Source organism: Artibeus jamaicensis, unplaced genomic scaffold (genome assembly GCF_021234435.1).
Source record: "Artibeus jamaicensis isolate MK-2021 breed Jamaican fruit bat unplaced genomic scaffold, CSHL_Jam_final scaffold_286, whole genome shotgun sequence".
In the NCBI taxonomy this organism is placed as follows: Eukaryota; Metazoa; Chordata; class Mammalia; order Chiroptera; family Phyllostomidae; genus Artibeus; species Artibeus jamaicensis.
In genome coordinates this window covers 12,872,831-12,887,255 of record NW_026522034.1, presented here as the reverse complement: position 1 = coordinate 12,887,255, position 14,425 = coordinate 12,872,831, and positions in this window count along the sequence as shown.

Genomic DNA, 14,425 nt, shown 5'->3' with positions numbered 1-14,425 from the left:
CGCCTATTAATATCTCTGAATGATAACTAGATAATTACTATCAGTTACTGAAATTTCTCTGACATTATACAGGTTGATTTCCTACCACACATCTTTACTTTGGATGGAAGTGCTAAGTGCAAGTTCTGTGATTGTGGTCATGTATGTCCACTAACCAGTTCATTTAAGGATGAATAAATGATGATTCAGTACACCACCCAGACACCCCTCTCCATGCTAACAATAGGAAGATTGTTCTGCAGGACCATCACTCAAACTAAGCCCCCTCACACAGTGTAGTTGCTTTCCACACTGTGGTTGCCAGGCTAGGAGATGAATGTTGGAAAGCTTGTGCTCAGCAGAAGGTACCCTGTGGGAGAAAGAAGAAGAAGGGAAAGGGAGTGGGCAGTAAATAAAGGATCTGGCCCACCCGCTCTGTATACAGGCCTTTATCAATCGCCTTGTGAGGTGTCCCATAGGAGTATCTTGTCCTTCTACTTGCTTGGAACCTGTCTAGGACTCCTGAGAAGAGAAGGGCTACCACCTCCGTTACAGTCTTTTTCTAAGTATAGACAAATAGTTCTGGGCATCTACTTTCCCCTTTGCATTTTATCCATCCCTTCTAGCCTCAGTCCACCAGAAATTTTAAACTATGGTCCACTGGCTCTAGCCCCACTCCATTCTCATACCCACATCTCATTTTCTGCATTTATTTTTCAATTTATTCCCTTCCTATAAGTATAATATGATTTAAGTAGCCTTTGAGTAATTAAGAAAATTAAATAAATTGCATTGTTCTGTCCACCATTTAAAGCAAAAAACTACACAAATATGTTGAATTACAAAATTTGTGAAGAGTTTGTTCTTTTTCTCTTATTTTCCTTTTTCTTTTTTTTCATATCAGAACTGAGGAAGTGAGAAAGTGAATGTTACCATAGAAAATATTTTGAATATGGAGTAATTTTAAGTAAAACTTGCATCAGAATTTTATTTGTTTATATTTTTGTTATTCTACTATATTTCAGAGGTGTTACAATATATTTAATGCAAGATCAAACAAAATTTGAAGGAGGGTAAAGTAAGAAAATTAAGAAGGGGTGGAGATCATTGGTAAGCAGGTAGAATATGAATAGCAAAGACAAGATGAAGCCAGAAATCAGTTTACATACACCGAATGTATTACATACAGCAAAGCCAAATTTAACAAAAAGTTTTCTAGTCACCAACCCAAAGAAAATAAAAACTTTGTCGTGTATATCTATTTTCACAATATAGAAATAAACCCAGTAAGAAAAGAAGTACATTTCTGATAAATTTCTATCATGAGCAATATAATGAATGTCTTCAATAATAAATATAATGATTTTCATAGAGGAAAGGCTCAGAGGATTACAATAACCATGAAAAGAAAGTGTTAACCATGTGCTTGGGAAAATAATAAGACTATCTTATTAGAAACAAGATGGTAGTGCTAAACAAACTCTAATATGTTCTCCCTTTTATCACCTTCTTGTATTTTCCCTGTAAACATTTGTATAACACTGCAGTCCATGTATATTAGAGGCCCTCTCGTACTCTCTCTATTTGTTACATATTTAAACAAATGATTAATCAGCTTCCAATTAATACTTTCAGTAGAGAGACACTTATTATTTTCCAAGGTGAACAATTCTACTTTTTTAATGTTTTATTGTTTATGCTATTATATCTGCTCCAATTACTTCCCCCTTCTCCACCCTCCTTTCAGCCCACGCCCCCCACAGTCAATCTCAATGACCCCTTTTCTCCATGTCCATGGGTCCTTCATATATGTTCCATGACTAATTCCTTCATCTTCTTTCAGTTAGTCCTCACCTCCCTCCTCCCTTTCTACTGCTATCAGTTGATTCCATGACTCTATGCCTCTGGTTCTTTGTTGCTCATTATTTTATTTTGTTCATTAGATTCCTCTTAAAAGATTCCTCATATGGTATTTGTCTTGCACTGACTGGCTCATTTCACTTAGCATAATAGTCTCCAGTTCTACCCATGCTGTTACAAAAGGTAGAAACTCCTTCCTTATTTTTCTACTGCATAGTATTTCATTATGTAAATGTACCACAGTTTTTTAGCCAACTCAGATATAAACACATGTCTCCATAATCAATTAATATTTGACAAAAAGGGCTCAAGCATACAATGGAGTAAAAAACAGTCTCTAATAAATAGTGTTGGGAGAATTGGACTGATACATACAAAAAAAAATGAGACTAGACCACCAACTTATACCATACACCAGAATAAACTCAAGATAAAAGACAAATATAAGTCATGATACCATTAAAAAATCTTAGCAGAAAACATAGGCAGTAAAACTTCAAATATCTCATGTAGCGATATTTTTGCCAACATTCCTCCTAGGGCAAAGGAAATAAAGGGAAAAAATAAACAAATGGGACCATTCCACTTTTTGATACTTCTTTTTATTAAACATTTATACCTTATGACTCAGCAATCCCATTTCTGGGACTATATCCGAAGAAACCTAGAACACTGACCCAAAAGAATATATGAACCACTATGTTTATTGCAGCGTTATTTAGGATAGTTGAGATTTGGAAGCAGCCCAAGTTCCCATTAGTAGATGAGTGGATACAAATGCTGTGGTACATTTACACAGAGGAACACTACTCAGCTCTAAAAGAAAAAGAAATCTTACCTTTTGTGACAGCATAGGTTGACCTGGACAGTACTCTGTTAGGTGAAATAAGCCAAGAGAAAAACAAGTACTATAAGATTTCACTTATATGTGGAATATAAAGAACAAAGTAAACAAACAAAATAGAAACAGACTGATAGATACAGAAAAGACTGACAGCTGACAAAGGGGCGGGGCCAGGGACACTGAGTGAAAAAGGTGGAGGGATTAAGCAAAAAGAAAAAAACCTCATAGACACAGATAACAGTATGATGATTACCAGAGGGAAAGGGGGATGGGGAGAGGTAGAAGAAGGTAAAGTGCAGATAAACAGCAATGAAAGAAGACTTGACTTGGGTTGTAAACACACAATACAGTGTATAAATGATATATTACAGAATTGTACACCTGAAACCTATATAATTTGCTAACCAGAAACACCCCAATAAATTCAATAAAATTTTGAATAAAAAGTAAAGTAAATAAATAAAATGTTTACTAGATAGATAGATGATACACAAATAGACAGGGAGATATATAGAATTTGGATGGGAACATTACATTGAATAAATATATGCTCTCATCTGTTGATCCTATACCTGGTTCCTAGAGTTGCATAAACTTTTTATATCCTGTTCCACTTTGTCCTATCCCTGGTTTCTGGAGCTGCATAAAGAAGCCTTATTGCTTATCATATGAATGTTTGAAGGAACAAAAGAAGAGGAAAGTAACATTGGCTAATAAGAGAGAGAGCCAATGCACGTTTTATAGAATAGCAAATTCCTGATACACTAAATTCTTGGATTTTTATTTATAAGAAGATAATTTTTAGTCACTAAAATATAATGTGCTCAAATATCATTATTTTGTACAAGTAACAGTTATTCTGAATTATTTTTAAAGTGAATTATTAATGAACTTTTCTTCTATATTTTATGAAAAGGTTACTTAAAGTAATTTAATGTTAAATGTTTTTAAAAGAAAAGGTCAAAGAAAGAATTAAAGTCTTTTCTAAATTAGGATGTACTTATGAGTAGATAAAGAATAGCCAAACTATTATTGGACTCTATTTTTAAGATGTATCTGTTCTTACGCAGAAAGAGTCTTCTTTGAAAACAAAATGAGCTTCTCTCATTTGAAGAGCATAATGTTCATTTAGCCACTGTTTTAGATTTTACTTACAAAAAAAGCATGGTTTTTACTTGCATATACTACCCTCACAACAAATCCAAGGAATCAATTTTATTTTTACTTTTTATCACATTTTCCTAACAATACCGTGTGTACAATAAAAGCAAATGAAAAAGAAAAAGAGAATGAACCATCAAAATATTCCACAGTATACATGGGTGGACTCATTCACCTTCCAGTCTCTGGCTTCTGGTGCTGGGCCAAGCAGGGCAGCCCAGCTCTCAGAGGGCTATGGGCTCTTCATCCCTCAGGCTTTGTGCACACAATCTAAGGATCACAGGATTAAAGACCATCTTTCAGTCCTTACACTCCCCCTCCCTTTACCTCAACTCTGTTAGTGGCGAGGCTTATAATATCCTTGTCTAATTCACCCTGGAATATAGAATAAGAGAATTATATATAGAAGAATCCAAAGTAAGAATCAATTTGAATGCTACCATGGAGAAAACCGGAAACAATCTAAAGTGTCAAGGAGGACAACAAATTCTAAGTGTCGGGTGGAAATGGGAGGGAAAGGGGAGAGCTGGGTGGGAGGGCTGGGATGGGAGTAAAAGACAGAAAACTGTACTTGAACCACAATTTTAAAAATAAATAAATAATAAAAATAAATAAAATTTAAAAAATAATGCTAATCTTTAATTTGAGAATAGGCACCTTTTCTGACCAATTTAATCTTTTGGATTAGTGTTTAAAGCACTTAACTGTTTAATCATTCAAATAAAATTTTATTTACTATGTAAAAAAAAATTCTAAGTGTTTATGATTCTTCACATTTACAACAGGAAATACCCATTGCTCTTTCTCAATATAAAACCATTTACCTTTATAGTAATACTCAACTAGACACTGATAAACAGAAGCACTTCATAAAAATAAATTATCTTATTCTTTGACAGTGAATAGGCCATAGTGTCTGTTCAATGTGGAGTCTCAGATTCACAGTTTCTTGGGACTAAATGTAGTGTTACTTTCATTCTTTCATGCTAGGAGAAGCATGCCTCAGTCCTTCTAGTAAATAGATGAGAAAAAATGAAACTGGCTATGAGTGTTCATTCTGGAATAAAACTTGGTATGTCACTAACACATTTTTTAAAAATAGGATAAGGTTTGATTGCTACCAACTTAAAGTAATTTTCCTTTTGACCATGCCCAGCAGTATATATTCTGTTGAAATTTTAACTTGCGCCCTCACTGGTAACTTAGGAGACGCAAAATGCTTATATTAGTCATCAATATTCTATGATGTAATGCTTTAAAAGGCAAAGTTTTGAGATCAGGGAAGAAGAAAATTTCATATTATTGACTCTTTCAGGGTACTGTTCACTTTTCTTATCCATTTCTCATCTTGTGCTCTAGTTGTTCACTTACAGTTCCCAAATCAATGAAATTTTAGTAGAATTGATTCCCATTTATAACTCTCTAGTTATTCTGTAAGAAATCCTCCTATCATTTAAAAAAAAATAAGTTCTCAGAAGGGTCTAACTAAAGAAAACAGACTATTTCACAAATGGTACTTACACATAAGGATACAATACTTCATAAAGCCTGGGAAAAGAGTAATTATTAATCTCATAGCAATAAACTTTTTAGGGGAAGCCCATTCACCTTCCCTCTGCTTTCCTTTTTGTTTTCTTCATCATACACCCTCTACCTAATCATCCAAATTCGTTTTTTCTGCACAAGCCCTGAAGGCACTAGTTGTCACTAGATCTCTTTTCTGTATCTATTGAACAGTGTAGAGGAAGGATACAGAAAAGGATAAATAAATTTATATTATTTCATTTGATTCCAACGACAGAACTCTGAGCAAGGGGAGGAAAGAGGGAAGCATAATGATCATGCCTATTTCACATGAAGAGGAAAATTCAAAAATCAAGACATTTGCCCAGGGGTAGAAAGCTGGAGTCAGAGTCAGGGCCAGAGTCCCTGTTTCCAGAGCTCCAGTTTAGCGCTCCTTCCCCATCACAATGAGTCTTCTCTATACAATTCCAAGATGGCTAATGTCCATTACTCAGTTTCTTATTCTTATTACCACAAAGGAAACTGAAAATCTAATCTGAACCCAAGTATGCAGATCTGAAGTATTTCTATGACCTAAGGCGCATACTTTCTGTAAGCTTCCAAAATCAGCTGCATTAGGACAATTTCTACATGTATAAGAATTCACTCTACTTTCCTTGTTATTACTTAAATTTGTGCAAATTGTTTTTTCTCTTCTACTCAGATATTATGTAAAATACTGGATTTTATAATATTTTAGTAGTCCTGCTGGTTAAGTAATGGTGGCAGATCACAGGGGCAACCATAATTGATATTTCTCTCTCTCTCCTTCCCCTCCCCTTGATAATCTATTTAGTAGTTATGTTTCTGTTCTTCACCCCAAACTGGCCATTTCCAACACATCACCACCCAGTATCATTTATCTCATGATTTATCTCATGATTGTTAACATGGACCATGACCTAAACCTTTGTTGCGAACTGCTCTGCCTGGTTTCAGGAATTGTAACTGCCTCCCATGGATAAGGATGAGTGAGCAACCTCTGGAATGCAAGACACAAAGAGACAAAGCTTGTCTCTGGTAGCAAATGCTGCTTCTGCTTCTTCCCCTGCCCCCAAAGCATGGTTGGTTAGTCAGAGACAGGTACAACTCCTCAGAGGAGGGCAACCTAAACCAGACGCAATCACTTGGGAGGCCATCATGGAAGGACTCGGGGGGCTGCAACAAAGAGGGAGTGATGGACCCTCGCCCCCCAGCTATTCTGACATAGCCCAAGTCCCCATGTCCTCTGGGAGAAGCGTTTCCTGGCTCTAATCCACTTAAGCCTGAAAACCTGTAATAGGGGAGGCATGCAGCCTCTTGCCGGCTAGAGCAGGATCCAGGGTGATCAGGCATAAGAAAGAATGCCCAAAAGTCCTGTGAAGCCTGTTTTGCTGAGAGTGCTTTCATTCATATGATAACGGTCCAAGCAGGAAATGAATGTCTCCCAAAGTGTCTGCAACCCCCTTTCCTGACAGACACTGACTCAGACTAAGTCCTCAGATTTCTTTGAAATGTTATCTACTGTTTGATCCTTACCACCCGTATTCCTGTGTATTACAACCCAATAAAAGCCCCTTGAGGAAGGGGCTCCTGGCATTTTTCCTCTGAGAAAGTGGCCACCTCTCCTCCCCAAGCAGATCATGTCTTGGTAGTGTTACTTTCACCCGTGGCAGATGGGGGGACTTGTGAGCAAAGTCACCTCCACAAACCTTAGAGCATCTGGGCCTTCTCCAGATGACAGGAAGCCACGTAAGGTTTCTATCAGGGAAGCCATGTGGTAAGAGACATGCTTCAGAAAACTAGGTATTAGGACAGGTGAGGAGAATGAATTGTACAAAAAGAAATTGGAGACAGAGAGATTGATGAAAAGACTAGCGAATTAACTTCAGCAAAGATTGAATAAAAACAGCAGCTGTTCCTAAGGCAGTGAGGGAGGAGAGGTAGGGATAAATTCAAAATATATTTAAAGCAGACACTTCAAAGTAAATTAACAGTGAGTGAGTTAGTGAATAATTGGGCATAGACAGTGAGAGAGAATGACACCAAGTTTTCTGACAAATGATTAAGTGAATTAAGTACCTCTGGGATGAGGATGGCATAACCAGGAATGGAGAGAAGAAGGAATGTAATGACATTAGTTGAGAAAATGTCTGCGTATTTATAAGGAAACTGTAAGCTCAGCAAAAAGAAATGGAGAGCCAGGAGGGTGAAGGGAGTTTAGGTTAGAAGTGAAAATTATAGAGCCTTTGGCAAACACACAGCATTTGAAGTCACACTGTTAAACAAAATTGTTTAGAAAGAACATCTAGGTATAAAGTATTAAATAATCTTCCTCAGTTCCTCTTAAAATACTATCTGCAATGTGAAAGGTGGAACAGGAAAGTATTCAATATTTAATAAGCTCAGCCTTCAAAAGCAATGGCAAAATTAATAGAAATTTATAGTATGCTGTCCACATTAGCCACTTTAGTATCTAATTCATTTATTGCTGCAGTAGGAAATGGACAGTGACAAAAAGAAGAATATTAATGCTCTAAATAAGTCAACAGAAGCCCCTTAGACAGAGTTGAAAAGATAATTTGAGTGAATATAGGAAGACATAATGTTAATAACACCTTGATTTTTTTAAGGTGTATATTTGGAAAATAATGATAATGGATTACATTTACCTAATATTACTAAGAATGACATTAGGCATTCTGCTAAACACTATATGCATTAGTTTACTTAATCCTCATTAGATACATTATAGTTTCCATATTATTACATGCAATAACAAAGTTAATAGGTTAAGTATCTTGCCTAAAGTTATAAAAATTATTTAAATGAAAGTATTAAGATATGAATCCTGACTCTCTAACTCCAAGATACTTTCTCATAACTACAACACTATACTTCCTGGTACATTCATATTAAATACTTCCTGATTGTTAAGTTCTATTTTCCTCATGGAGCACAACAAGCTAATTCTACTACCACCATTTCTATTCAACATTATACTGGAACTTCAAGCCAGGACAATTAGGTAAGTAAAAGAAATAAAAGGCATCCAGATTGGGAAAGAAATAAAACTGTCTTTATTCAAAGACAGCAGAATCTTGGATAGAAAAAAATCCTAATGAGTCCACTTAGAAACAACTAACAGAAAACTACTAGAACTAATAAATGAGTATAGCAAGATCATAGGATACAGAAGAAATATATAAAAATCAATTGTATTTCTATGCATTGGAAATGAACACTCTGAAAATGAAATGAATCAAACAAGTGCATCCTTAATAGCACCAAAGAGAACAAAATCCTTAATAAATTTAACCAAACAGATGCAAGACTTGTACACTGAGAACTATAAAACATCACTGAAGAAAAGTCTAAACAAACTAAAAGTCAGCCCATGTTCATGGTTCAGGAGAGGCATACTGTTGAAATTATAACACTATGCCATCCGATCTACAGATTTATATAATCCCTACTAAATTCATGCTGGCTTATACACAGAAATTAACAAGGTGATCCAAAAATTCACATGGAAATACAAAGGACTCAATAAAAACAATCTTAAAAAGACAAAGTTATAGGACACATATTTCCTGATTTAAAAATAGTTCTCCAAAGAAGATATACAAATCATCAAGCACATTAAATGATGCCCAATGTCATTCATTATTTGCGAAATGCAAATCAAACCCAAAACGGGACACTGCTTTTACACACTGGAATGGCTATAGTAAAAACGATAGACTCTAACAAGTATTGATGAGGATGTGGAGAGCTGGCACACTCATACATTGCTGGTGGGAAAGTTAAATGGTGCAGCCACTTTGTAAAACAGTGTGATTGCTCCTCAAAATGTCAATCATAGAACTATGCTATGATACAACAATTCTACTCTTCAGTATTATGCAGAAGAAATTAAAACCTGTCCACACAAAGACGTGTACACAGATGTTCATGACAGCATTATTCACAATGGCCAAAAAGTGGAAAAAAGCCCAGCTGATGAATGAATGAACAAAATATGTTACATTCACACAATACAATAGCATTCAGTCATAAAAAAAGAATGTAAGTATGATTCATTCTACAACATGATGGATATTGAAAACAGGATTATCAGTGAGAGAATCCAGACATACTGTGTCACCCCATTTACATTAATGTCCAAAATAGGCAAAACTACAGAGACAGGAAGTAAATTAATAGACACCAATCCAAAAGAACCTATGCACCCCAATGTTCATAGTAGCACAATTTACAATAGCCGAGAGCTGGAAGCAACATACCTGCCCATCAGTAAATGAATAGATAAAAAAACTATGGTACATTTACACAATGGAATTCTATGCAGTAGAAAGAAAGAAGGAGCTCCTACCCTTTGCAACAGCATGGATAGAACTGGAAAGCATTATGCCGAGTGAAATAAGCCAGGCAGTAAAAGACAACTACCAGATGATCTCACCTTTAACAGGAACCTAAACAACAAAACAAACAAACAAACAAGAAAAATATAACCAAAGGCACTGAAATAAAGAACAGGCTGACAGTGACCAGAGGGGAGAAGGGAAGGAATTTGAGGAGAAAAGGGGAAGGGTTTACAGGAACAAGTATAAAGGACACATGGACAAAAACTGGGGGTGGGGGTGGAAATGGGAGAGAGGTGGGGAGAACTGCAGGGGTGTGCTGAGATGGAAGTAAAAGACAGAAAATTGTACTTGAACAACAATTAAAATAAAAATTTTTTAAAAATAGATTCCAGGAGTTGTGGGAGGGGAGAGTGAGAAGTAACTATTAATGGGTACAGAGTTTCTTTCATTCTCTTAATTACAGTAAAACACACATCAATCATCTTAGCCATTTTTAAGTCTACAGTTCAGTGGTATTAAATACATTCACACTGTTGTGCAATCATCACCACCATCCAGAATGCTTTTTATCTTGCAAAAGTGAAACTCTGTATTCATTAATCAATAATTCCCCTTTATCCCTGCTCACCAGCCCCTGACAACCACCATTCTACTTTCTGTTACCATGAATTTTACTCTAGTTATTTCACATAAATGAAATCATGGGGTATTTGTCTTTTTTGTGACTGGTTTATTTCATTTAACATAATGTCCTCAAGGTTCATCCATATCGTAACGTGAATCAGCATAAGGCCGAATAGTAGTATTCCATCTTATATGTATACACGTATCACATTGTGTTTAATAAACACAATGTGATACGTGTATACATATAAGATGGAATACTACTATACTTGGGTTGCTGTCGCCTTTTGGTTATTGTAAATAGTGCAACTAGGAACACAAAGGTACATTAATATCTCTCCGAGACTTTAATTTCAATTCTTTTGAATATATACACAAAAGTAGAATCTTGGGAGCATATAAGTTGTTTTTTAAGGTGATGAAAATCTTCTGGAATTAGATGGTGGTAACACTTGCACAACTCTGTGAATATATAAAAACCACAGAACTATATGCTTTTTTTAAAAGAGAGATTATGTTTATCTTTTGAAAGAAAGACAGATGCTTACACATTTGCTATTTAACCATAATTTAAGTGAGGAAGTTTATTCACTAAATTCAACAAGCAACAAATGCTTTAGTTTTATAAATTGTAGACTAAAGAGAAGGGAATGGAACAAGAAGAACAGAGGGAGAAAGAATAATTTAAAAACTAATAAAAAAAGTAAAAATGTATATGAGTCCAGACATAAATTTTGGTTAAAGTGTAAACATCTAAATTCATCTCAATCTTTGCCTAATTCTTCACCCTGTTACACCACCCCTAACATAACTACCTCAGTCCCCTTTCTCATCTCAAATTTCTTTCAAGCATATGCATATAAATCTGAGATGAAGTGCTCATATTATGAACTCTAATTCAATTAACTTGGGTAGATTAAAGTAAATTAACATCTATTAAGCAGAACAGTTCACTGGGAAAAAAAACTGATTTAAGTGTCAGAAAACTTGGATTCAATTCAATTCATTTATTTCCCAATCCTATATGCTATCAAGTTGAAATTCTGACAAGAGCGTCTATGGTTGAAAACTCTGAATTTCTCAGCATATTAGTAGTAATTGATTTAAAGATCTACTAAAAGGACTGAAACTTCAAAATAACATCTATGATTCGTGTCAAGATGTACCAACTACAAAATGGTATAAAATCAATACAACTTTGGAAGTGAAACTGCAGTTGACTAAAAAAACCTTTGGAGATTTCCATGACTACTGTGCATCCATCATAAAGATGCAGAGGTCACAAATTTAGTGACGTATTAGATACAAAATAAAAGGCATGAACCACTTCTCCTTGATACACAATGTATTTTTAATGCACTACCTATAAAATATATCAGACACTTCATTATATCAATATTTTTATTGAAATAACATGAAATTATTCATTTTATTGTTTATATTCTAAATATATTCTTAATGACTAGAAGGTAATATGAAAGATTGTTAACTAAAAAATTTTTTTAACACTTCCCTAAATGTGTCCTAATAATGTAAGATATTTATGCCATAACTATTGATTTTACAAACTCTTTGTCACCTTTCATATATACCAAAAGGGGGTGGGAAGATAAAAGTTGAAAAGAAGATGAAAATTAATAATTAACCAGATAATCCAGATCTTTCTTTCTTAAATAATTTCATTCTCATCATTCTTATCACTCACTAAGCACATTTCCAGAGGACTGACTGCTAGAGGCTGTCTGGGACTTGGGATTCAAAGAAAAAACATGAGAACCTCAGACAACCTTGGGTTCCCATTCTATCATGGCAAAAACTAGCTGGAGCAGTGTTGCAGTCACACTCTAGGTGAATCGTAAGCTCTCTAGTCTGACACACTTCCATTTGACTCATTCTCCTCATTTATGTCCCTTGCTTGACCACTGCAGGATTTGTCTACAGTACTGAGCCTTAAGAAACTTCAACATATAGGAGAAGATGGCAGCCAAGTAGGTGGAAGCTGAGACCACTTGCTTATGACCATGGATTTTCAGCTGATCTTCTGAGAAGTGACCTAAACAATCAATGGAATCTTAGCTGATATGAATTTTTGAAGCCAGGGAGTACAGAGGAGGCTTTGCACTATCTGGTAAGAGATTTTGTAAATTGAAGGGGAAATACCCTGCATAAGGTGCCTGCAGCAAGGAAGAAAACACGGGAGAGACAATACAGCCTGGCAACTCTTGCACCTCTGGGAGCAGGGGGCCCTGGTCCTGTACGAGGAACCCCCAACCCTAATCTTGGGAGAATATATGAAGTTTGGGAGACTTGGCCTGCACATACACAGCTCCATAGCTGCAGCACCAACTGGGAGCATTCATGGGAGAAATTCTAGCTCAAAAACTGTCAGAGTCACTAGAAGGCTATAGCCAGCCCTGACTGAAGATGACTTTTTGCCTTTTTGGGAAGTGGAGTGTATGGAGAGCCAGGCAGTGGCTTGGAGCTATAGTGTCAGTGGCACATACAGACTTTTTTAGAGGGGGGAACAGAGATGTAGCTGAGCAATTTGAGCAATTTGAGCAAACCAGCACTTTGCCCAGCTACCCTGTCAGCAAAGAGGCCATATTGAAAGCATGGTTTGTGCACACTTAACCCAGCTGACCAGCAATAGTGGAAAGTTGCACAGTGAAGAGATTGTGGGGCCCCAACCAATGAGGCTGGAAAGTAGGGGGTTGCATGCAGAACACAGGGTTTGGACCTCAGCTTCCTGTGTGAGCAGTGAGCTGGGAACTAGATGAAATAGAGCTAAAATGAAATTTATCTGAATTTCATTGCAGCCATGCAGGGCCACCCAAACCATGCAGTAAAAACCTCTGGGAAGGAGAAGGAATGCTCATCCCTCACCTGCAGGATCGCAAACTCTGCAGAACATTAAGGCCAGGCTCAAGAACCCCCTGCCAGGTACATATCCACAGGGGAAAGAACAAGACCTCCAAAGAAGCCCTTAATGAACATTTACCAAATACTATGCTCGCTCCCCCTTGGGTCCTATTCCACCGAAAACAGCAGAGCAGAGAGATTAGAAATTGGTGCAGCAAGAGGTATTCAGGGCCTCACCCAGCCTTGGCTCTCACACAGAGCTGTCATCAGTGCCAACAAGAACTGAGCATTTTACAGACTGGCCCCTCACATGAGACAAGGACAGCTAGTTCATCAGAAACTCTACATTATTGGAAATAATCAGGGTTAGAAAAGATGTGAGGCACAGGGGTAGGGGAACACACCCACCATCTTCCCTGAAGCCTGCACAGAGCCCCTCAGAGGATGATCCATCAATCCTACCCTCTTGATCAGACCAGAGGCCTCTTCTGGAAGCAGGTAGAGATGGTATATGCAGTGCTGTCAGATGTTAGATGAACCACTGATGGGCCTTGTGCTGATAAAAAGCCAACAGGACAGAACAGCAAGGACCAGCCAAGCCTAAAGGAGACAGCCACAGACTGTGGATCACTTGTAGCCTTGAACTGGCTCCCTAACGCTAGACTGGGACACAAGTTGACATCACGGATGGACCTTGAAGGACAAGACAGTAGGCCCACAAACACTATACTCTGCTGAGATGAATTCCACCTCATTCTTTTTCATTATTTGCACTATTTTTCTCCTGCATATCTATTTAACATTGTTTCTTTGTCTTTGATTTTATTCTTTTTTTTATTTTATAATTTTAGATATATAGTTTTTATTTTTATTATTCTTTTTTATTTTATTTTTGTTTCAGATTTAATTCTAATCTAATATTTTACTCTTCCCTTCTCTTACTCCATTTTGCCTTCATCCTTCTCTTTCTTCTTTTTATTTTAAATTGTATTTATTCCCTTCCTATACCTTGCTTCTATTCCTCACTCTATTTCTCCTCCTTCCATCCTCTCAGAACCACCTTTATTTCCATTAGTCATTTCACATTCTTTTTCCTTGTCTTATACTATCCTTGTCATTTTCTCTGTTGTCATTTATATTGGGGTTGTTGTTGCATTTCTTCAGTTTTATCCATTATGTTCACTGTTTT